The sequence below is a fragment of the Nipponia nippon genome, unplaced genomic scaffold (genome assembly GCF_047370975.1).
Source record: "Nipponia nippon isolate SJK-2023a ecotype South Korea unplaced genomic scaffold, ASM4737097v1 scaffold_1, whole genome shotgun sequence".
Taxonomy (NCBI): Eukaryota; Metazoa; Chordata; class Aves; order Pelecaniformes; family Threskiornithidae; genus Nipponia; species Nipponia nippon.
The window spans coordinates 136,362,641-136,387,263 of NW_028262290.1; the positions used below are offsets into that span (position 1 = coordinate 136,362,641).

General features: G+C 37.5%; 1 long non-coding RNA gene across 1 annotated transcript in view; it reads right to left on the minus strand.

Annotated features, from left to right (window-relative positions):
* Positions 1 to 24,623, minus strand: part of LOC148057633 (uncharacterized) — a 366,117-nt gene that overhangs the window by 95,580 nt on the left and 245,914 nt on the right. Inside the window, exons 6-11 of the long non-coding RNA XR_015708086.1 lie at positions 17,991 to 18,064; positions 16,788 to 16,859; positions 16,332 to 16,441; positions 4,044 to 4,212; positions 1,548 to 1,607; positions 1,121 to 1,339 (exon numbers count right to left, since the gene is read on the minus strand). This is a non-coding gene — a long non-coding RNA (uncharacterized LOC148057633). The remainder of the gene's footprint in view (positions 1 to 1,120; positions 1,340 to 1,547; positions 1,608 to 4,043; positions 4,213 to 16,331; positions 16,442 to 16,787; positions 16,860 to 17,990; positions 18,065 to 24,623) is intronic.

Genomic DNA, 24,623 nt, shown 5'->3' on the forward strand with positions numbered 1-24,623 from the left:
CACCGAGATGATTTGCAGCAGAAGTTACTGTTTAACAGGAGTAAAGCTGATGCAATCTGTTGCAGAATAATTTCCATCTTTCTAAATCAACGACAAGTATATAAATAAGAACATCCAGTATTAATAATTTAGTCTGTTCAATGATATGGCACATTTTTTGCAATGAAGATTTTTGTGATAGAAATATTCTGACTTGATATAAAGGAGATCATTAGAAGTATAACATCCAGAGAGCTATTGTATCACCCCTAGTTAAAAAGAAAAAGCAGTAATTTGCAAGTTATCTAGTTCTTAGCAGGATCCACTGGAACCCTAAGGACTGCTCTGTTTCACAAAAGCCTCTGTATTGTATCAGATATTATATCACTCCACTCAATAAATTGATGAAAATGTTTCCCTTGAATTTTAATCTTTTTGCAGAATACACACAGGAGAAGCAGTTTGATTTCATGAAAGAAAAGCATTTTCTTTTTCCTGGGTAGAGATGACTTCTGTTTTATAGCTCACTGGCAGTAACAAATTTTCCTCTGGATACCATCGTATATCCCCCTTGCTACTGAAAGGGTGGGAGCTGGAAATTTGCTTCTTTCAGTTTTAGCTAAATGTGTCTTTCTCCAGAAAAAGAAAAAAAGAAAAAATATTTTTCCCCTCCTGAACTATTTCTGGGAAGCCTAACTTCTTTAACTATCTTTACCTACTTATTTTGTTACCATTCAAAATCTTTATTTAGGATGACTTCAAATTCTGATGTGCCTGCTCTGTTTTGAAACAGCATTTAACAAAACGACACATTTAAGCCATAGTATCATGGAGGCCATGATGTAATAAGACAACAAAAGCGAAAATCAGAAACCTGGATTCTGTCCTTAGCTTTGTCAATGACGATCTCTGTGATTTTGGACCACTCTGCTTTGTTCTTCACTCTTTCAGACAAGTCTTACTTTTATCTACTTAAAACATAAGCTCCACTGGGAAGGTACAGTCTTCTACTGGATACATGTGCACAGTGTTTAGCATAGTGGTTCTCTGATCTCATTTGAGTCTTTTAGACAAGATAGTACTACAAATAAATCATAATAATAATATTCTTATTTGCAGTTAAGATTAAACCTAAAGTTACCTTATTGGAGTGTCATCCTGGTTCCTGTGATATTTGTCTGAAACTTTCTTCTTACAGTATAACAAATGTGCTTCAACTCCATTGGTCAGCTTCTTCCTCTAATGCAGACAGCTTAATGGATTTTTCTTAAGCCCAGTACAGCTTGTTTCTTAGTATTAATTTCAACTTCAGGTTATTGTGCAAATTATGTCCTAGCTGGAAATTGAACCACGTTGACCACTGAAAAAGAAAAGCCTAATATATGACCTGTATTAGACAAGTTTGCCCAGCCAGCAAAGTACTGTTGGATTGATTTTCACTCTGTCATAATGAGATAGTTTGTTAGACAAGTTCTCCACCCAGTGGCTGCAAGCGTCCATGAGAGCAAGGACATGATCCCCAGTATGATGTTACAGAAATGCTGGAGATGTAAATCCTGCATACATACCTCAGTTGACTCGAAGGAAGAGAGGCAAAAGGATGTTTCCTTCATTTAGACCTAAGAAATCTATAAAACAAAACGTTTAAGTCATTTAAGACAAAAAATAGACTTAAGAAGCACAATAGATTTAAGTATTGCCCCTCTCCCTCCAAAAACCTAAATATCTACAGTGTATTCGCTACATTTTCTGGTTTTTAGCATAGTCTATCAACATGGGTTGGGAACTGTGGGGGTTTTTTTGTTTGCTTATTTGCTTTCAGCACAGAACTATGAGTCAAGCATTCCATTTCCAACCTGCCATCAACATTTTAAAGTTTTCCTGAGAGTTACGTGCAACATGATTTAGCACTTGAGAAGAATTGCTTTATACTTACAAAATGTACAGACTCTAATACAAATAACTGGTCATCTCTTAGGTACAAGAATGTCTTTTCACCATAACATGGGTGTCACACGGGTTTAAGACTGCGTAACTTAGCTATGCCCAGACAAATTTGGGAAGTAGTAGTAGCTGGGAAGGTTGTTTTTCAGAGGAGATGCTTGACACATGGAAAGACTGTGGTATTTTGCCTGATTTTTACCTACAGCTTATCTCAAATGTAAAAATCACTTTGGCTGAATTTCAGCCAGGGCTAGGCAGCTTTCTGTATAACAGAGTTTGACAGCCATCCTGTCTCCCATAGTGGCAGGACCAGAAAAGCTTTGCTGCATTTCTTCTTCAACCTAACAGCAGCAGCAGTGGAACTTATTTCTGTCTCTGTGTTTTTGATAGAAAACAACTGTAAAAATAAAAGAGAGAAATAAAAAAAAAAAAAAAAAGATTCAGCAGCAGCATGAGTTCACATGTGTATGTAGTATGAGATCTACCATAGCTCTTTTTTTTTATTCTTATAGATCACTCACCTCTGCTTTTCCCAGCTCATGCTTTCCCTTTCTCTCCCAATAGTTTACATGTTTTGAATCTGGCCTTGCCTCTTTCTCTGATTTTTGTGGGTTCTTTTCAGTTATTTTTATATATATGCAAAGAATACATTATTCGATGAATTTGAAAGTTACTGTATTTTTATATGTAAACCCTTGATTATTGATGATATATTTTTGGGCCAATTAAAAATTTTAAAATACCATCAAGGTTTTTTTCTTGTTCACTTTTCAGATTTATAATATACAAGCTGAACAAATAAACAAAAAGGTCAGTACACGTTTCTCCCCCCAGCCCCGTTCTCACAGGACTTTGCACATTAGATGCCACTCTACTGTTCTCGGACAGAACTGGGGTTTAGTTTTGAAAACAAGTTTTATCTTTTTCATTTGAGAGGCGAAAAGGCACTACACACACACACATATATATATAATGGTGTGAATTAAGTATCACAAAATACAGGAGAGGAAATCAAAGTTTAAAATTAGGATTTTGTCCTGCGAGTTTAGCAAATAGGTACAATGAACTATGACGTAGAAGGACATATTTAAATACAATTTATTCTCGAAATATTGTTGCTTTCCTTGCAAGCCTATCATGCTTTATAAGATTAACCTTTTAGGCAGTAAAAAGATCTGCTTTTTCTGTTTTGTGCCACTGCTCACGCAGTCATGCAAATATTTCTGCAATTAGCCAACATTTATACATTCTAGCTCCCCTAAACCCAAACCTGTAGCTGAATTCTCACTTCTTTCCTGTTAAACACTGCTATGTTTTCCCAAAGCTTGTTCTATCAAAAAGTGTAGTTTGGGTACTCATTCTAGTTATGATTAAAAATGAAAATAAATAACTTTTTTTGTTAAATACTTGGGAAACTTGAAGAGAAAAAGTGGTGTCTAAAGCACAGTGGGATTTTCATAGAATCATAGAATCATTTAGGTTGGAAAATGCCCTTAAGATCATCGAGTCCAACCGTTAACCTCACACTAGCGAAGAATGGAAATGTTTCCATACAAAACTGACAATTAATCCTCTCCATCTAAATTCTCCTTTGCTATGTTCCACTTCCCCCAAACACATAAAATTAAAAATATTTCTCTTTTCCCCATATTTTTTGTTACCACTTTTTTATAAATACAGGGGTAGGGGAGAGGAGGTGATTTGGGGATGGGGGAAAGGAGGGAATAGTTAAACATTTGGTTGTCTCTAAAAAGTAAGGAGTTCAGACAGTTTAGGAAAAGCAGCTAGCATTTAGTTTTGTGTGTGGAATTATCCAGCTTTTCTACTTTTTTATTTGTATTTTTTTTAATGAGACAAATTATGGACCATGATCTTACAGTATAGATTTTAAATGTAAGAGAGATTTCAGTGAAAGAGAGAAGTAGTCTTACTTCAAATCTCGTTTTCACTTTTCTACTAGAATCTAGATTATGATTAATCTCATGCAAGGAGTTTAGAGTCTCTCAAATAATCAGAAAAAAGTGCAGAAGAAATAACTGGAAGCTGAAGTTTCATTTTGTACAGCTTAAGCCCATTCCAGCAGCAGGCTCACGTTGACCTCCCATGCAGACTGGACTTACTCTTTCGGAGAGAACCAGCCCCAGGTCTGCGGGCCCCCTTCCCCGCTGAGCCAGCGAGCATCGCCCAGCCTTCGGACGACGAAGTCTTTCCCCACGCAGGAGAGCACACTGATTTGCAAACTGTTAGCCGACTTCACCACCTAGTGGCAGCGCCGTGGAAGGTTTCGAGCTAGTGGTTGCAATTAAATCCCAGGAGAAAAGAGTTATGAAGCACAAATACAATGAAATAATACTATGCTGGAATTAGGGCTATATAATTGCACAGAGTCTGCACTTCAGTGCAAGTACCCCCTCCAAAAACATACCATCATTTCAATAAAAACAGAGTACATATACTGTCTGCCCCTTCTGTATCCCCCATGTCTTTGACAGATACTAATAGTTCACATTTATTCCCTGCAACAACCAACAAAGCTACTTGACATTCAGATGCCTTTCCTAATTTAACTCCAGGTGACAGAGCAATTTCAACTTACCCATCAAAAAAAATAGGGTCATAATGCTTAGCAATGCTTTGCAGTGTGCAACACCAAAGAAAACACCATATTTTTACAAACCAGTATTCAAAGACACAACCAAGTCATCACTGAGAAAATGCTCTAAGCCCTGTATGACACATTAGGCAATTTACAGTCAAATTTGGTGCATCGCAACAATATTTAGGCTTATCAATAAGTCTGGTAGTCTCTACCCACAATGAACAGTTGTAGTACTCATTTATATTCTTTGATTTACCCTGAAAAGACTAGTTAGCTGAGATATGGCTTCATGACCTGAAACAGATTTGTAGTTCCATCTACTCTGCTACTTAAGAACTAAGACTTACTGCCCAGATTATTGTTGATCAGAACAGAGTTAGATGGACATGATATTTAAGATGATATCAGAGCCCTACACTTATGATTCTAAGCAAAGAAATCCAGGATGATTTCCTGAGGTTTTGCTTGTGTTCAAACCCAAGGTATAAACTCCTACATTCGAGTTTTTGTTTCTATGCAGACAAGAGTTCCCCCAGGAAAAGAGCTGACTTTCCCCTAAATCCCAAAGCATTTCTGTCCATCTCATAAATTTATACATTTCATTTTGTAATCTTGTTTTCTTGATTGACAGTTGCTGCTTCAGTCTTTGAGGGGTCTGATTAGTTGACCAGTTGCCTCTGCAAATGCCGCCTATTTTCTGTGTAGCTGACTTTGGGTAGTGTTTACCACCAGAGGCATTTGCTGTGCCATCTTCATTTCCAAAAAAGGGTTTGTAGTGGTGCAGAGCTCCAATTTAATAATTGTTTCAATGGATCTCTCCTGCTTTTGCAATAGGGAGCAACAGAAACAAAGGCTCGACAGATGTGCTAGAAGTTAGCCAGTTGCAGCACACCTTAATTAACAGGGGAGATAAAAAGCCTTGGAAGTGAGGAGAACCACCTCTCCATAATATTTTATTACTTAGAATATCAGACACGCACCTTTCCTTTGTTTGAATGGATCCTCAAATTTATTCTTGCAGAGATTTTTCTATTAATACCTCCCACCTTATTATGACTATCAAAGGAAAGGTGTAGTCCTCATTCTCATGGTTACATGGTATGCAGGGTTAGCTGAAAAGCTTTCAGCTAAAACCCTGAGAAGGATATCTATCCTGAAAATAGAACATCGGATAAAAAAATCTGCAATGCAAGTGGACATTTCAGGTCTATTTTGTCCCTTTTTTGTTTACTGACTGTACTTTTAAAAAGCTTTTGTAAGACATGTTAACACATGTTCATACATCTTTGACCAGTAATGCTGATAACCTCCTGGTGTCAGTATGGCTCTACTGCAATTCAACTCCCTTTGCAAAGCCCTGAATAGAGATAATAAACTCCATGTTTAAATATGACAGCTAAATACACTGGTTAGAGACTGGGACTTCAGTATGCTAGATGAGCTTCTTAGCAGTATTAAACAGATTATTTCCTTATACACAGATCCTTTGCAAAAATGCTTGTTCTACCTACATCCTTTGTACTATTGCCACAGTTCTGCTTATGAAGGTGATACCTTGATAGTGTTGTCTGTACAATACAGCCACTAGTGGGCATGTAATTATTTAGCAAAAATATGCTATTTGCCACTGTATTTATTTCACTTAATGTGCCAGAACAACAATAGCAGTAAAACAAATGTTTGCACCCACCCTAAGCCAGCTGCTAGTGTTCATCCACCTTCACCCCAGACCCGGTTAGTCAAAAGCAGCAGCAGCTGAATCAAGCTGTCCTGAGGTGTTGCTTCTCTTTCACTCAAACAGCAGCAACATCCATCAAATTACAAGTCTCACTCATCAGTCATTTCCTAAACTGTGATTATTTATGCCCAAACATCAATCCAGCAGCACAGAGGAGAAGACAGGAGGGCATGGCAGATTTTGTTTATCTGTAGGAAAGCTGACTTTAATTGTCCCATAACTTACCACCTGACCAGATTTCTACCTATCCTGTTAGCAAGGGAATATGCAGGAGTGTCCTCTCCTGTTTGGTTTTGTTTTTTTTTTTCTTGTCCCCTCTCTCTAGTAAAATGATAGACAGAACTTATCCCTCATCCCTTTACACCAAATTGGGAAGCAAATGAAAGAGAGTTGGAGGGGTGTTCTTGCACATTAACTGAAAGGGGTGAGAAGGAAGATAGCTATGTGAAAAAGGAGATAGCTGTATGGCAAGTAGAGGGGGATACTGAATCCTGAACAGAAATCATTCTAATAATTGAGGGAGAGAGAAAAGGGATTGGCTTCCATTCTCTTCCTTGAATCCCTGAACCCAACCTAAGTCCAGAGCTCCCGCTAACTCCCCCAGGCCTGGTTTTTCCCTTGCCCTTTCCCCCAAAACTATCACAATATTAATTTTTACCAACTATACTGAGAGACATTGAATCAATTCTGGGACAGCCAACTGGAATGTGAACATCTTGTGCTTATTCTTCATTGGCATAAATTAATTTTAAGCTAAGAAATGTTTTTACAAGTGTCTTGTCTAAAATTCCATATAATGGATCAGGCTGTAAAGAACTTTAAGCTTTTTTTAACATAGGAGCATAGCAGGCAAGACCTAAACTTCTGTGGCAACAGGTCTACTACTTCTGGACCTTAACAAGTCCCTCTTTCACATACTGCAGCACTCCACCATGAATATGCCAGCATAAGTGCTTTCTGAGATGTTTCTACACTGTTCTCCATGAAGCGATGATTTAAAATCCCCTTTGCAAAACTCTCAGAATCCACTTATCAAAATCACACAGAAATAAAGTTTAAGTCCATTGCTCCTGAATAGCAAGTCCTAGGCTGATGTGTCTTGTTGCATGGGGAGGACGAGTGGATTGCACTGGAAAAAATAGGTGTCTTTTGGCTTTAAAACAAGCTTAGGACCTCTTTAAATAAAGCAAGTGGATAATGTGTTTGTTCTCAGGAATACTGTGTACAAATAAGTATTGTTCTAAACTACTGAGTGGCACCTAAAAATTGTTAAACATCATACAGTTGCTGTAAAATTATTTAATTCGATTCCTAAGCATGTTATGAAGAACAATTCTGAGTTTTTTTCAGTTTTATTACCTACATAACAAATGTCATTTTAGCACTTAACAAGCCAGCCAGGGACTTTTGCTGGCAGAACCCACTGATGGTTTTCCCACAGGGATCATGATAGACTAAGCTGAACTTCCATTACAGAATACTGTTTCCAATAGATCAATTTTTCAAACAGACTTTAATTATGGTTTGGCTGTACATTTATTCAGCAGGGGGTTCCTAGACTATCAGAAGATCCCAGAGTCTGGAATTACTTTATTGCTTTCCTTTGAAGTAAAACAATATAGATGGTTCACTGAAGCATCAATATTGCCTCAGAAGCCACACAGAAATCTTGAATAAAGCTGTAGAATAATTGGTACTTCCAAGAGGAAGATGATGAAAGTTTCATGGAGGTACAGTCACAGTTGTGTATGTTCATTTGGATTTCAAAATAAGTCAAATTTGCTTCCTCATCTCAACTAATCCTCCATGATTATATGGAAATTTTCTCCCTACATAACTCATAGTTAATCTGCTGGGATTTCTGTCAAAACTGCAGGCTGCTTAAGTTGATGTTACAGACAACATACTTTATATAGCAAAGTTCATGATCACAAATGTAAGGAAACTTAAGGAAAACTCTGCATTGCTTTTGGTTAACTGACAAGTGGCTGGTAGGAGAGAAGTGATTTAGGGATTGAAACTGATAAAAGTGTAGGTAGGTGTAGACTTAATTGAGGTTGGAAAGAATTAGAGCTCCCTTGTATTTAAACTGGAATTATAACAACTCAGCTCTTCCAAAATTCTTTATAATCTGAATTATATTTTCTGTCTCATACTCACTGTCTACATTTGCTTGTAGTTCTGGAAACTCGTCCATAATTCTAGGACTCCTTATTTAGTTTACCTAAAGTGCCCCATTATAATTTAAAATAAACACAGATTCAAACCTGTTCAAAGTGAAATTTGAGCATTCTTCATTTCCAGCCATAAAAAACACGCAATCTAATGGCCTACCCATCACTCAGCTGGAACCTCCAAATTTCTATAATCATAGTTCTTGCTTATTTTTTAAATGAACAGCATAAAAAAATCTGAACTTCGCTGGTACAATATCTCTCTCCATCAGCCTCTAAATTCTTGTCAATGAAATTACAGAGATTGTCAGAGATTCCAGCACAACCAACCAGGTTATTATTAGAGAGAGAGAGAGAGATGCTGCAATACAGTGCTGAGACTTCAGCACTAATTATAATATGAGCACAAATACTGGTACTGCACAAGTTAATAAACAGCACTCCAGGTGGGATCTCACCAGAGCAGAGGAGCAGAATCACCTCCCTCAACCTGCTGACCACGCTTCTCTTGATGCAGCCCAGGATACAATTGGCTTCTTGGGCTGCAAGCACACATTGCCAGCTCATGTCCAGCTTTTCATCTACCAGTACCCCCAAGTCCTTCTCCACAGGGCTGCTTTCAATCCCTTCATCCCCCAGCCTATGTTGATACCAGGAGTTGCCTCAACCCAGGTGCAGGTGGTCATGATACAGGGAGTAGGCCTTTCTGACCACGGCAACACCCTGGTGTAGACAGACCATCATCCACATCATCCTTTGACTGGCCTTCCACATCCAGAGCCTCATACCTGTTGTACAGAAGTACCTGGGAAGGTGAGGTGGGCAAGGAGGAGGTTCACCTGTGGTTCTGAGTGTGGACTTGCCTCCATTCACTCCTTTCCTTTAAGCTACTGCCTTCAGTCTGGTGGGGGGATGATACAGGATCCCCTTGATTTTGTTTTTTTTTTCTGGTGACTGTTTCTGTCTTGGGAAGGCAGAGCATGGTTCCACCAGTCTATCTCTTTCTCAGACTCCCTGATACTCCTTGACATTTCTACTTCCTCTTGTAGCTCTGCCACCAAGCTGAGCAGATTGTCCACCTGGTCACACCTCACACAGCTGTTCTCACTACTGCCATCCGTTACCAGTTAAAGGCTCTGGCACAATTTGCAGCCTGAGACCTGGGTGGCTGCATGTTTTTGTAGGAGCTCTGTCTGGGTTGCCACATGCATTTTAGTGAGTGCAAAGGACATGGCTTTCCAATGGGTGGATACCATAGCTAAGCTCCTTCTGAGAGGGTGATGACTACCAATTGAACTCACCTCTTGAGATGGTAGGGTGACCACACCCTTCCTGTGTGCCCTTCCGTGCAAACTGACACGCCATGCCCTGGCTGACGTGCCTACTCTGTTTGCAGCACTCCTGGTTGCTAGCACTCCCTAGGCTGATTTTTATAGGTGTAAAAATGTGCTTTATGATACCCTTTGTCAGTAGAAATACCATTCTTAGTAGATACAGTCTTTAGTACAGTCTCACTCCAATCATCTCTTTCTCTTACCTCTCAGAAAAGGCACTTTAGCTTACATAAAGTTCACTGAAAGCAATTGAAGGGCAAAAACTATAGAAGATATTTGGGAGCTGAATGTATTTCACCCACTTTAATGTAATGATTCATGTTAACAAAACAGTTCACTGTCCCTACTGGATCCCTAGCCCTGAAATGTGATCTACCTCAGGTGGTCGTGTGTTAGCCTGGTTAGAATAAATGGATCCAAAGAATCCAGAGAGAAAACACGTTTATATTAACATTAAACAATGTTAGATGCTTTGTCTACAGAGACCTTTTAAATACCAACTTCCCATTATGCATTTTGTTCCTTTTTGTATTTTTGCTAATCTTCACCTTTACCTGTGTAGAGTTCTTCTAAGCAAGAAGTCCCATGTGAGACTTTAAATAGTTAATACTATTCTTTCTAGACAGTTTGGGATTAACCAGCATGCCTGTTGTAAATTTATTTTATTTCCTTTGAGGAAAATAAGACAAAAATAATGCTAAATAGAAGAAAAGAAGACTGAAGGATAATGAAGTTCCTCTTTCTGGTGCCGGTGGCCTGGTGTGGCCTCTAGTGTGAACTCACTGCTGGAGGGAGAGCACAGCACAGCCATGTTGCCTGAGCTACCAATTCTGCACTAGTATTGAGGCTGCTTTGACCCTTGCTCTGCACCACTCTCAGTCACAAGATGCTCTCTTGATTAGTTAATGTTGACTCTATCTAGGGCAAATAAAAGCGGGAAACAACACACCCTCCCCTCATTTAAAAAAAAGTGGGAGAATAAAGACAACATCATGTCAAGGATAGCATAGTTCTCATATATCAGCTGTTCTTCAAATCTTTTCTTCTTTGGCTGCATAAGTTTGCCACCTGGTTCTTCTTCCCAGCTTAGTGGTAGTCACCCTTAGTTGAGTGGGATAAGAGTCCAGGGAGTTATATGGTCCAAGAGACTGCAGAGGAATTAACCTTTTCAAACTACAAATCAAATCAAGGTGGGAGAACTCAAAAGACAGAAAAATAGTTTGTTCTAGTACTTCTTTAACAATTTCCAGCATACTAATTCTGGTCTATCCAAGTTCTATGTTCCCCTTAACTGCTTGAAACATTCAGTTCAATCCGTGGGCTATACTAATAGGTGTTTTGTTTGACCAGACTCTGTTTTTTTCTCTTGAACTTTTGCTGAGTTGCATAAACAACTTCATATAAAACAGGCTAAGCTGGACTTCTGCTGCATTGGAAATTAGGAGCATAGACTCTAGCCATAAAGACGAGGAGTCTCGATGCTAACCCACAGACATACCCATCTTGCTTATATTACACTTGGGTCTGATGCAATTCCCAACAACTTCATCAGATTGGGGATAATCTGGGAATCTTCAAGAATGCCATTGTTCTCTGGATTATGTTTCACAATGCCCAGATTCTCCTTTTCAGATACTGTATCACCTTTCACTTCTGAAACTAATAATCTTTAAAAGGGGGGGTTTCCAGATTTCAAGACATCTTTCAAAGTTGAGGGCTATGAAGATAATAGCTAAGTGCATTTTTATTTTTCCTATGATCTTCCTCTATTTTAAGCATCAAAGCTGTAATGTAGCTGAAGGATAACTACATGCTACAGTGAAAATACTGACTCTCGAAATGTGAGCAGTAGCTCTTCCTCTCCTGCATAGACAGGGTTGCTATAAATAAAACATCTTTTGTCAATGCAGCATTTCTTCCAGTGTAAAGAAAGCTCACATGAAATTTTTACTGCAGCTTGGATAGTGTCAAAGCTCTGGCACAGTGTTCCAAATGAGTAATTTCATTATAATTAATCCACGAGGGATGTGCTTACTCCAGAACTTCTGGCCTTTTGATCTCAAAGAATACAACCCCGTTGTACTATGGATGCCTCAAAGGCTACAGTGCTTAAATAATACAGTCCTTATGTCTACTGCCTCTTTAAAATCTAAAGATTTGAAAGGTCAGTATTCCAAACTATTGGTATACATAAAAATAACCTAAATTGTACCTAACAGTAAAAAGGATTTTATAATTCTGTGCTAAAAATACATACACATGGGAATATATGAACTGATTTAAGGTCATTATTCAAATCAAGACGTATTAGGTATTTTGTAAAAATATGCACTTCCTTTTCACAAGCACAAGATGAATATCTTTATTTTAAGCAGCTACACAGAAAACTACCATTATTGATTTGACAGTAACGTATTTATCCTCTTATAAATGTGGCTATTACATCCTTTAGAAATCTAGCCATAAAACTTATTACAGCAAATAGAATTACTACTTCTAAGCAGAGATCTCTGAAGTTCAAGATTTGTAGAAGAAAAAATGTCTAGGCTCACTTAGCTGCTTTAAATTACTGAAATGTTTCAGAATTGTACCAGGTTATAAAAAATAAATCTCTGTGGCCTTCTGTGTTAGTGTAGGGGGTTTTATTTGCATTTTCTCTTTTCGAAGAAGAGGTGGGGCAATTAAAATCCAAAGCTAATACTTCAGATAAAATGAAAGATATTAACTAGAAATAGTGCTTACAAGTATCCTAGCCTTCAAGTTTTTTGAAAGCTTGTGCATGGATTTAGCCTTTGAATCTGTTGTGTTCTTTTGAGGACATCTGGATTTTATTATTTTATTTATTTTATTCTGATAGTTGTTAGTGATATATGATGAAAGGAACACATTTTTTTAGTCTCCTGCACACTGTACAGGACATTAGACTCACTAATACACTATTAGTGATGCATTCTGGTTTTGCTATATTGACATACTTCATCATACCTTTTTAAGATAAGTAAACTGGAGTAAACTCATACTAGTTAAGTAAACAGGAATATGAGAAGGTAACAATACCTGTAATGGAAAAAAAAAAGTCTTGTATCCCTTTTATTGAGAGTCAGAAGTAGCTACTGTCCAAACTTCGGATTTTTTTTTTTTTAAAAGTGCTTTTTTGGCCTCCCCTTGGGGGAAAACACTCAAAACGTTTTATCTGGCAAGGGAAAATCAACAGTGTCAAGAAAAGATCACCCTTATGCCCTGAAACACTGGACAGTTTCTGAAATCTGTTGGGAGAAGTAACACTGAGGGGACACACTAGACACCTGTCACGAGACAGCAGCTATTTTGCCTGCCTGAGCTGAGGCATGGATTTCTCTGTATACTGCATGCTCCCTTTTCCTTCCACATTGCCTGTATCTGCTTTCCTTTGACTGTTCTTGCCCATATGCTAGTTAAAGACACACATCACACTCAACACGGCAAAAGCAGTTAAATGCTTGGTATTCCCTTTGCCTCAGATTTGGTACCTTGGTGCCATGGGTTTGACTTGCACCCCACCTCTGCTCATCTGTCTTCCAAGGATACTCTCAGTAGTGTAAAATTAAATCCATCTTGAATCATTCATGCTTAGTGCATTGGTGACAACTATATAATTCACCAGTCTAGTCAAACAATGTTGTCTTAGAGCAGTAGGGAAAGGAGGTCAGGCTTGCATACAACTCCATGTGCTCAGTCCTCTTTAGAGCACAGAGAGAGCACACACCTGAGGAGAGTACAACACGAACTACTGTTTACACCCAGAGAGTAGGATGAGGTACTATCCATCTCCTTATTCCTCTCCTGAAAGATTTCTTGGTTCTAGTGTCATCAAGAAAATGCAGCTGTGCACACTGTCCAAAAAGGGCCAGTCTGGCCTAAAAGGTATTGGACTGACAGCCTATCATGGTAAACTCCTTTTCAGCAGAAAAGGAACAAACGTATTCACTTGAGAGACAGAGTACAGGCAGCAGCAATGCAAATATCTCCCTTATGACTTGTCCATTTGCCACTACTCTTGATTGTAGAAATCATCTCCAGGGTTCAAAGAATAGCTCCAACTCCCAGCACATTAATCCTCTGATGAAATTACAGTAACCATTACAGTTTACTGTGTAATTATCTAATTAAGCAGGCGCCTTTAGAGAAAAAGGCCCTTTCAGTTAGCTCAAATACAAAAGTCTAATGAATACAAGCACTATCTGGTATCCTAGCCTTTTTTCCTCAAATGAGGATACTATTGTAGCAGATTTACAAGTCCTTCCCAAACGAGGTTTGTAATAGAAATGTGAACATCACTTTACCCGCTACTATAAAAACTCCGGTCTTATAAAAATCAGTACTTACACCAAGGTTCATTTATTATAAAGGAACGCCTTGGAATATTGCTTCCAGTAAAAGAAGTGGGATGTAAAATTCCTTCTAAAGGGCTCAATCTGGCACAATACGCAAAATAAATAGCAAAGATGTGGCCTGGGAGTGGAAAAGATCCAGATTTCACTAATGAGGTCTGTTGTCTGGTTACCATTATATTGGGGGCAACCACAAGGCTCAAGAGGACAGCAAACAACTAAGCATCTTGTTAGAACCATACAACAATCCTTTCTTCACCTCATTAAGACTATAACAGACAGACTATATGTAATGTTATATTTGCCCACATCCCTACCATCCATTCAAATTCATTCTACAAAATTTGTTTATTTTCTGGTTAAGACTTGAATTACCTAAGACTTCCTAGTGGTTTGCCTCAAAAACAGACATAGCTGACACTTGCCTCCCGGCCTTGGCAGCGCCAACAGTGTTCACTGGCTTAGAAAATGGAAGGCATTCTTAGGTCATGAGGTCTCAGAAACAAGAATGTGGGCCAGCTTGTAACCTCAACATAAGCCCGAAGAGCCAGGTGTCTGGAGATACTGACGTTAGCAACTTGATCTTCACCAGACATGACTTTTATTCCTCCTGCTCCTTCTCTCTCAGGTGTTGCTGAGCGTCCCCTTCCTAGTGCTCAGTCCTTCCACCCAGTTTTGCAGGGTGTGTTGACCATCAGAACACAGGATTGGACATCAGATCTCTGATCTGTCCATTGCCATGACAACAGACACTTTCAAGGTTTCCTTCCACCTTTGACTCCCTCCCTTATTAGATGTTATCTACCCTGCCAATGGCCAACCTCTAACATACAATTCCTACTTCCTTCCTGCCTGTGTTTTCAAAGTTATGCCACAGAAATTGTGACACCAGACTGATTTCTGTCACAAAATTTGTTCTCCTTGTTTGCCCTTATACCATCCTCTCAGCTAAAGAACTTGACTACTCCCTACAGTGAAGCTACAGTTTCAGAAGATATTTCTCCCACCTAAACTCTCTCCCAGTAATGGTACTTTTCTCTCTGCCACGAATCTCTTAAATTTCTATCAACAGAAATATGATCAAATGAACATAAGCTTCCCTTGTCATTATTCTTTCCTTCTCCCAGAAAAGCATTTTTATTTTATCTTTCTTCTAATTCCCTATCTTCCAAGTTTCCTTATGCTCACAGTCTGTTTCTTAGTTTTCCCTCATACACCACTACCTTTGGGTGCTTCACTCTAATTCTAAGCAGAAATATAAAAAATACAAACCCTTCGGGCAGTTGAAGGGTCACGTCCTGACTTCTGTTATATTTCATCCACATATTCCAAATCCAAAAAAATACAACATCTTGAGTTATAACAGAAAATAAGCCATATATTACATAACCACCACCCACATGCACTCTTCTGCAAGGACCATGTCTGATGTGGAAGTTCATAAAGGAGTAATAGGGTTGGAGAAGGTGGGTTTGAAGGATGTGTTAATTAAATGACAATTCAATTTTGCCCACTCTTGTATGTGATTTAGATCACCTAGATGCATATCTGTTCCACGTGTTCCAACTCCGGCTTAGCAGTTTAATCACTTTGACCCTTATTTCCATTAGATGTTACCAATTCTTTAGATAAAATCTCTAGTTAACACAATGCAAAGTGATGTGAATGTATACATAATAGTACATGCAGAAAAATCATACTAATGCGACCTGAAATAAAGTACCATTTGGCTGAACACAACAAATAGACTCCTAACTTTCAGCTGGAAAATGAAAAAACAGACTTGATGAAAGTCCCATATCTGTCCTTTGAAGCTGAGCACATAATCTTTTTAGAAATTGTGGGTGACACCTTTAAGAGATTTTAGCTCTGTTGATTTCATCTGTAAGTTGACTATAGTAAATCAAATAAGATCACGATTGATCCAGCTCCTCAAGCTGGTTAGTTCAATATTAATGTCATCAGCAGGGTGATTTATTAAGCAAAATCTCTTGACTTAACTAAACAGAGCTAACAAAATTATTTCCACATCCTTTTCTGTGTCATCAAAGTCTCAAATTTAAGACCAGAGGTGGGGAAGAGAAAATTATTAGTTATAAAGAAACAATTTATGATGATGCATTGCATTTTAAAGGTGGTAAGATAGGGATGTACTCTCTTCATTGAGGAAAAGCAATATTTAAACTCACTCACTTGCAGGAAGGTGTTGCAAGGCACTGGAAGTTCAATCTGTATCCTCCAGGTTCCAGTTCCATGTTGTCTCTATACATTGTCTTAATTATATTTTCTCTTCCTGAAGGTATCTGTTGGCATTAAAAAGAAAGTCTTTTTGAAGCTGCATTAGCAGCATATCCTGGGCTTACCAAGAGAAGTCAGAGAGAAGGACTAGAGAAAAATGAATCAATACTGCTTCAATGAAAAACATTTCATTTCATTGAAATTTCATTGAAAACAATATTTCACACTGAAAATGACTTTTTCCAAACTAAGCCAGACTAGTTTAACTTTTTCAAGATATTTCCATTTTTTTTATGGTTATGTTATCTTATAAGTGAACTGCCTAATCTTTTAATAAACGTGACAAAAGAAATGTCAAATTGCTTTGAATTTCATGTGATAAAACACTGAAAACTCTTTGATATGGCTTACGTGCATATTACGGTCCACAACTCTGTTTAGATTCCTGAGGAATGTTTCTTCCCAGCACAATGTATTTCCAATCTGTAACAGACATATTTCTTTACTAACCAAACTTCTCCACTTCTCATTTTTCCTACAGCAATTCCTCTTATCCATGTTTTCGCTCATATGCTTCACTCCCCACCTAAGGCAGTTACACTATCAGTATCTTCTTCCAATACTATAAAAGCAGTAATTTGGCATTTATTCAAGCTAAATGAACAGCTAACTTCAGTGAAAATCTTTGATGTCAGGTTTAGACATGTAAGCTAGTTGTATCCAAATAGTGGTATCATATTGCCCCAGAGGACTGACAGCACAAATCTTTACATGGCATATATTTTAAAGGCAGCAAGAGAGGGACATATTAGGTTAATGAGGAAAAGTAATATTTAAACTTACTTACTTGCATTAAGTTTTTGCAGTGCACTAGAAGTTGAACCTATATTCTCCAAGCCCCAGTTCAGTGCTTTCTCTATATATTGCCTTAATTTTACTTTCTTTTCCCGAAAGCATCTTTTACCATTAAAAACCTGCAATGAGTAAAGTCCTCTGTGTCATATGAAATGCATAGTGTCCCTTCTTCGGTTTTCACAAAAAAAATGTACTTGCAAGAATGTTTGTAAACACTGGAGATTGATCTTATCTTTATTTAATTAAAGTCCCATCAACTACATTAGACATTTTTACTGCAAAGCTGAAGCCTGAACTATTATACCATAAAAGAGGATTTCGCTCGAGCTTTGGGCTCAGTTCAGGTTTGTGATTCTTTCTGTGTTTCAAAAAAATATGACAGGCTGAAATATTCCATTTTTTTACTGGCACTGTTTAATCTCTGGAGGTATTTTGGCATGGCATTTAAACACTTGTCTCCTGGAATAACTGAGGTCAAGTTCCAAGACACAAAGGTTCCTTTTACCTGAAGCTTACCACGATGAAGAGATGGGCACTGTCAGAGTAACATTCAAAGGCCCACTCAAATAAGAAACAAAATTTGTGTTGGAATAAAATATAATCATTCATCTGATCAAATGTCCAAAATGACCCAGTCATAACACTGGATTTGGCTCTATTATTTACATTACTGTAACTTCAGAGTGAAGCAGCAGTTCAGGAACACAGCAATTCCCAACCAAAACGATTTTTTTGACTCCCTACTCTAAGGCCACCTACCTGAATGCTGATCATCAAATTTCTTGTATATGTGAAGAAAGCAGCACAATGGAAAAGTACAGGAACATTCCACCCTGAGAACGGAAATTAGAGGTATCTTATACACACTGTAGCATAAGCTTTACCTTCTGTTCTACTTTGCTACTAGAGGTAGGTTTTACTCTCTACCTGGTGTGAAATTCAGACATACACATTTACTGAAAGTATCCATAGCAACTACTAGTCTCATGGCATCAGAATTTCTCTACTCTCTGATGCATAACAGTAGAGTGTTTAATCAGTCCAGGAGTTTGCAAAAATAGTATAGCTTGAGAAATTATTAAAATAGTATATCGATATCTAATTGTTTTGGACTAGTTATGTTACACACAGCCAGTGAATCGCTTAGCTTTTCAATAAACGTAGTAAATTACTTAAGGAGTAGTGATCAGAGGGATGGAACACCTATGAGAAAAGGCTGAGAGACCTGGGGTTGTTCAGCCTGGAGAAAAGAAGGGTCTGGGGAAACCTTATTGCAGCCTTTCATTACTTAAAGGGGGCTTATAAGAAAAATGGGGACAAACTTTTTAGCAGAGCCTGTTGCAATAGGACAAGGGATAATGGTTTTAAACTAGAAGAGGGTAGATTTAGACTAGATACAAGGAAGACATGTTTTTACTATGAGAGCGGTGAAACAGAAACAGAAAATGGGTTGCCCAGAGAGGTGGAGATGCCACATCCCTGGAAATATCCAAGGTCAGGTTGGACGGAGCTCTGAGCAACCTGATCTAGTTGAAGATGTCACTGCTCATTGCAGGGGGGTTGGACTAGATGACCTTTAAAGGTCCCTTCTAACCCAAACTATTCTATGATTCTATGACTCTACAATTATATTTAGTAATGATATAATTTTGATTAATGTGCCTATTAGGACTATCTACTATGCATACAAACTTTCTGTATATGTGTAGATGGATAGACAGACATCAATTTTTACCTATATTAATTTTGACCAAGACTGAGTTCATCTTCATTCTAAAGAGACAATACAGAAAATGAAGGAAGAAGATGAATATCTAACTAGATTCCCAGTTTCGTGAAGTTTTAGAGACCTCAAAGTTTTTGTTTAAATCTTCTGACAGAAATTCTTATATCTCCAACACAAACTTCCTTTGACATACTTTCTATGGATAAATTTATTTTTAGACTATGATCTGAAAAGTCTTTTCACGTGTGATATCTTCATAAGGAGGCATAAAATATATGTGTATAATAGTGTAAGGTTCCTGATGGCTGTAGGAGTAAGATGAGGGTCCTTTACCAAGAACAAAAACAGCACAAAAACTCAGTCAACATTAGAGGCTTTTAACCAGTTTTCTCACAGATACAGGGAGGAATGGAGGCTTCATGAAATGCTAATGTATTACTCTATGTAGCATGCTAATGCAATGGTTGCATACCAATGTTAATATATATTGTTTAAGAGTTGGAACCTGTCAAAAATAACACTTAAGCAATTGATATGAAGAATTTAAGAACAAGTGATATCCCAATGATAAGCATGTAGACACAATCTCTTCTATAAGTTCAGAATTAGGGGAGAGAGAAAAGCAAAGTGGCAGATGTCTGTCAATTTAGTAGAGTTCTTCAGCTTACAGAATCTCCAGATATCTCTTCGTAAGAGGGAACTAAAAGTTCTTCCATTCAGAAGCGACAGACTGCTCCCATATCAGATCACTCAAAATTATCATTTTCATTTAATTAATTATGTTTCTTCTGTTTCAACACAATCAGGGACTTAGTGGTTGAGACAACTGTGATTAGCTGCACCATTTTACTCTACCTGCATTACTAACCTTGCCACAGAGAGGATCAGGTTATGTACTATACGTCAGCAAATGTTCAATACACAAAATCTTTTGGGGTGTGAGAGCATTGGTTGGGGTATATGGGTTCCTAATATATTTTCATTATTAGGTCTGTGTATTTGTACTTCCTTTCAGTAGGACACGCATGACTTTGTTCTCAGCACCAGCACAACTATTCCATTAGGGTAATTGCATAGCCAGGCAATACCACCAATCACCTCACTTAAATCTTAATATGTGATGGAGGCCAGATTACCCTAAGATGCAGGCAACTGGCTCTCATATTGCAAGTCCTCCTGTCTGACTGTTTAATCCTTGTATTTCAGCAAAATGTACACATCCATCTTACTTTCTGACTCATGCTTTGTGATTCAAAAACTGAACACTGCAAAAATCAATACCAGTCTATTAGAGGCTGAATCTAAAATTACTTGACTTAGGAATTGTCACAGAAAAAAAGTTTATCTTCTTAGGCAACTGCTAGCCATTGAAAAACATCACATGCACTATATTCTTCTTTTCATTTAAGCACTGCAGTTACATTATGGGACATCTTTTCATTCCCAAAATGTGAGCCATTCATTTGGATCCATATTCACTTTCAGTCAATAGAAATAAAAGTTAGGAATTTGCTGCAGTAATACTTTGTTTACTGATCTTAGAAACATTCACAAGCAATGAATGTGGTTTCAGCTGCCCCAATATACTTGCAATGCTGGGAAATTATAAACACATATATTTGCACAGCACATATAAAATATATAACTTACACCCTCCACCCAGGTTTATTTGTGTGTCTTGATTCTTATTGTGGAAACAATGAAAAAATATCAACATAGTTATCTGAATTGCTGTTTCTGAGATTGAGAATTATGAAGGAGACAAAAATCAATCCACTGATTAGTAGAGATAACACAAACAGGCAGAATGTCAAAGGTGCATCTCTGAACACTCTGCATGCCAAGGGAGAGGTGTGAACATTAAGATATCACAAGGTTAATAGAAAAGGCAAGTCACTACAGAGTATGGCTGAGAATAAAATCCTAATTTACTTGCTTTGTACTTGTTGATGGAGGAGTTCACCTTTCGCCACTTGCTATGAGGGTGGTCTGATGTTCAGCTTTATCAATAATCTTGTGATGTATTTCACAGGGACAGATTTTCACTCTCACTGAAAGTAATACAGTTTTCAAAGGCATTTTATGCTCAGTCATACTAATTTTTTGGATGTGATGATGAATCAAGACAACTGCAGTTGGAAGTCCCTTACCACAACCACCAGTAGCAGTTAAAGAATCTCCTAAATCACAGCACTTTGTTATCCCAGCATTTGGATTGCTCACCTGTCTTCAGAAGGGTTTGATTTTGTGTCTATGCAGCCACAGAGCAGTCTATTTTTTGAGAGTAAGGGGATGTGCCATAATCCACATGAAAAAATGCATGCTTGGTTTGTGCCCATGATTATATATATATAGTCATATAAATAAGTACAAGTGAAGTCTCATAATTCACGTATTGTAACTATTTCAAACACTCTTGTGATCATGAGTAGAAAGTGGGATTTTGGCAAAGTTTTGTATAGAGCCATCTTTTTCCTTTCCAGCTTAAGCACAGTTTCCATTTGAAGTAATCAAAGTGAAGAATTTTTTAATAGAAACAGAAAATGTTCATTATAACCATTTTTTTTCACAATACTATTTACATACAGTAACTGTGAGTACACAAGTAAACGTTAAATAGGAATAAATTAATGAGTAAAGAGGCAGAAATTTATCTTTCACCTCTTATTTAAAGTTAGTCAGTTAAAAGTATATTATTTAGTCAATTAAAAACCTATTATTCTCCAGTAAAATTAAAACAACTGTGAACGCTTCTCTCCCTGAGATCTCTGGCTATTACAGTGTAAAATGCTGGCTGCTCCAACATCACTCTGACAATAGTAATGTTCTTCCAGCAGGAAATCAACAGCCATGTGTTTTCAAACCCCATTAAAACTGTGCAGTATATATTTTGCAACAGAACATGGCTACACGTGATTAAACGTTCATGAGTAAATCACAAGGCATATCAGTTAAGAGACGTCATGGATGTGATAAGTCATTACAGGTTTGCAGTGAATTACAACTCAGGTTTGTAAATTGGAGAAGCAGTTCTGTCACTCCACCCCTGTTGCTCACAATGGTGACACTGTCAAAGAGCAAAAGCCAGTGAATATTGAGCAGAGAAATGATCCAGAGGTGGAGGTATTTCTCCTCTTAGTATAAACAGTGCAAACAATAAGGCTCTTAAATGTAAGCATATTTTCTCAAAAAGCAAGTAGGAATACAATATCATAGGTCAATGAAAACATGCCTCAAGCTGATGATAACATAGAGATGAGAATGGCTGGAAGACAGGAGAGTTACAATCAGTGTCATGCATGGATCTTCAAAAGTGTATAGTATTTGCACCAAAACATTTTAAGTAATTCCTTCCTCCTCTTCACATTCACTCTACTACAACCATCATATTTGTCTTCCCGTTCTTTTCAGTTCATCAGTGTGCATATCACATTTACCACAAGCACTGCTGTAAATTGTTATATTTATTACAATGCTTTGAATTAAATGCTTTCACCTCCACATGGTGCTAAACAACACTTCACAATCAAGAACTAGTAATTAAGACAAACACAAAGAGAACACATTGGTAATATAGCTTTTCTGAGCTGCCCTAGAAAGACACAGATGTGCAACACCCCAATTTCACTTTGAAATTAAGTGATCAGCTAGCTTTGAGGGGAAACCACACAGGTAAAAAAAGTAATCTCAGTGAGATATTAATAGAAATTTCTATACCTAAAATCAGCTGCGAACAGATGGAGGATGTTGAATTTCATTCTCTATTAAATTATTTCTATAAGCTGTTCCTGAACGGCCATGAACTCTTCCACAGGGTTTTCATTCTTTACTCAGTTCTATAGGATGGTAAAAACAGAGGAAGTCTTTTGTTACGTTCTATATGACTTATAAAGGAGAAAAAATACACCTCCTGAGATGCAGAGGCTTATTGACTGCATAGATAGTGTTGTAACTGCATTATTTTCTGGATGTAAAAAGTAATACTGTCAAGTAAAAAAAAAAAAGCAACCAAGTCTATTGGCTCTTCCAGTTTAATCCTTTCCCAGTTGAAACATTATGGAGAGCACTGTGCAACACATGAAAAAAAAAAATGTCCTAGTGAAAATAAGGCAACAAAAAGAAAACCAAAACAAATCCAGACCAATGCAAACAAACAAAACACCCCTGCCCCCCAGCTTTTGCTGGCTGTTGATATAAGTATATTTATATGAAATATATGACAGTGTTCAGGAAGTTGAAAATATAAGGTATGAATTATTGGGCAGAAAGAAGTGTACTATAGCCACCTAGGCAGTTGAATATGCTCATTGATCCCACTGAAAACTAAATTATGTTTTGCTGATGAAGAGTTACTGTTCAACCCTACTACACACAATCACTTGAACCAATGCAGGGAGAACAGCAACATCATGCAATTAAGGTGGCCCTTTCAGTAAGAACCACAATTTTAGGTCTGCTTTAATTTATTGTGAAACCACACGCTAAGACATAGAAAAACATCTTGTTGTCTGAAACAGCCTTCTGTAGTCTTACAAAATACAATAGGGTGGTTCTGCAGCTGCTGGAAATTGGTGATGCTGCATTAAAATCATGCAATTCTTCTATTTATTTTTTGTTTGTGCCTTTTTAGTAGGCTGTCTCAAAGTACTTTAGGAGTCAAACCTGTAAATGTCTCTTACTTTAAAATAAACAGCACTCAGCATGACACAAATGACATTTTGTGAGGCTCCAGGAGGGAGTAAAGTAGCACTGCCACACAGTTCCTTCTTCCTCTCTAAATGTCATTAAACTGTTTAATATAGTAACAGAAATCACTTAGCCAGTTGGACAGCACAGCAGGTCATTCTAGAAGTGACTTTAGACAATTTTAGAAAAAATGTTTCACACACACAAACACAAAATAAAAAATTAATGCAAAACAGTCTCAAATGGTTCCTAATAGTTTACTTACTCAGCATTTCATTTGCCAAGATTATTGTATATGTACATAATAAACTTGATTGCATGCTGCAATAGTCTTGTTTATCGGTTCAACCACATGAACTCATTACTTATTAATTTTGGTGTTCATCATTTCTTTGTCCACATGCTGTACAGAATCCAAACAGTTGAAACAATACTGTGTGCATGCTTGGTTCAGTGTATATAAAGATTATGCTGAAGTTATTATCCCTAACCTGATTTAGAGCACAACAAAAAGATCTCAAAGAACGCTAAATATGTAGTGCTGTAGTCTTCTGTGAAATTTAAGAGTTGTCTTCAATCTTTTGTCAGGTAAAGCAGAAGTACAAAAGCATCTATGGATACATATATAGATCAACCAGTTGATACCATTCAGATACAAATAGATGCTATCAATCTCTTTAGCCACACAAACAATCACGATCAAGAAATATCATTAACATTCAATGGAGACATTAAAAAAACCACCCCACACAAAAAAAAAAAACCAACACAACAACCAAAAAAACCCCCAAAACATTAATAGAAAAAGCATATGATGCAGGCCATAAGTAATGTTACTCATTGACCTGTGTGGCTGTTCCCATTTTATTCACTTTGCTCTTAAAGCCCATTATTTTTTAGTCACTAAGTGGTATAAAGAGGAAGAAGACAATATAGGAGACCATTTTCAAGAAGATTTAGAGGAAAAGGAGATGGAAAGA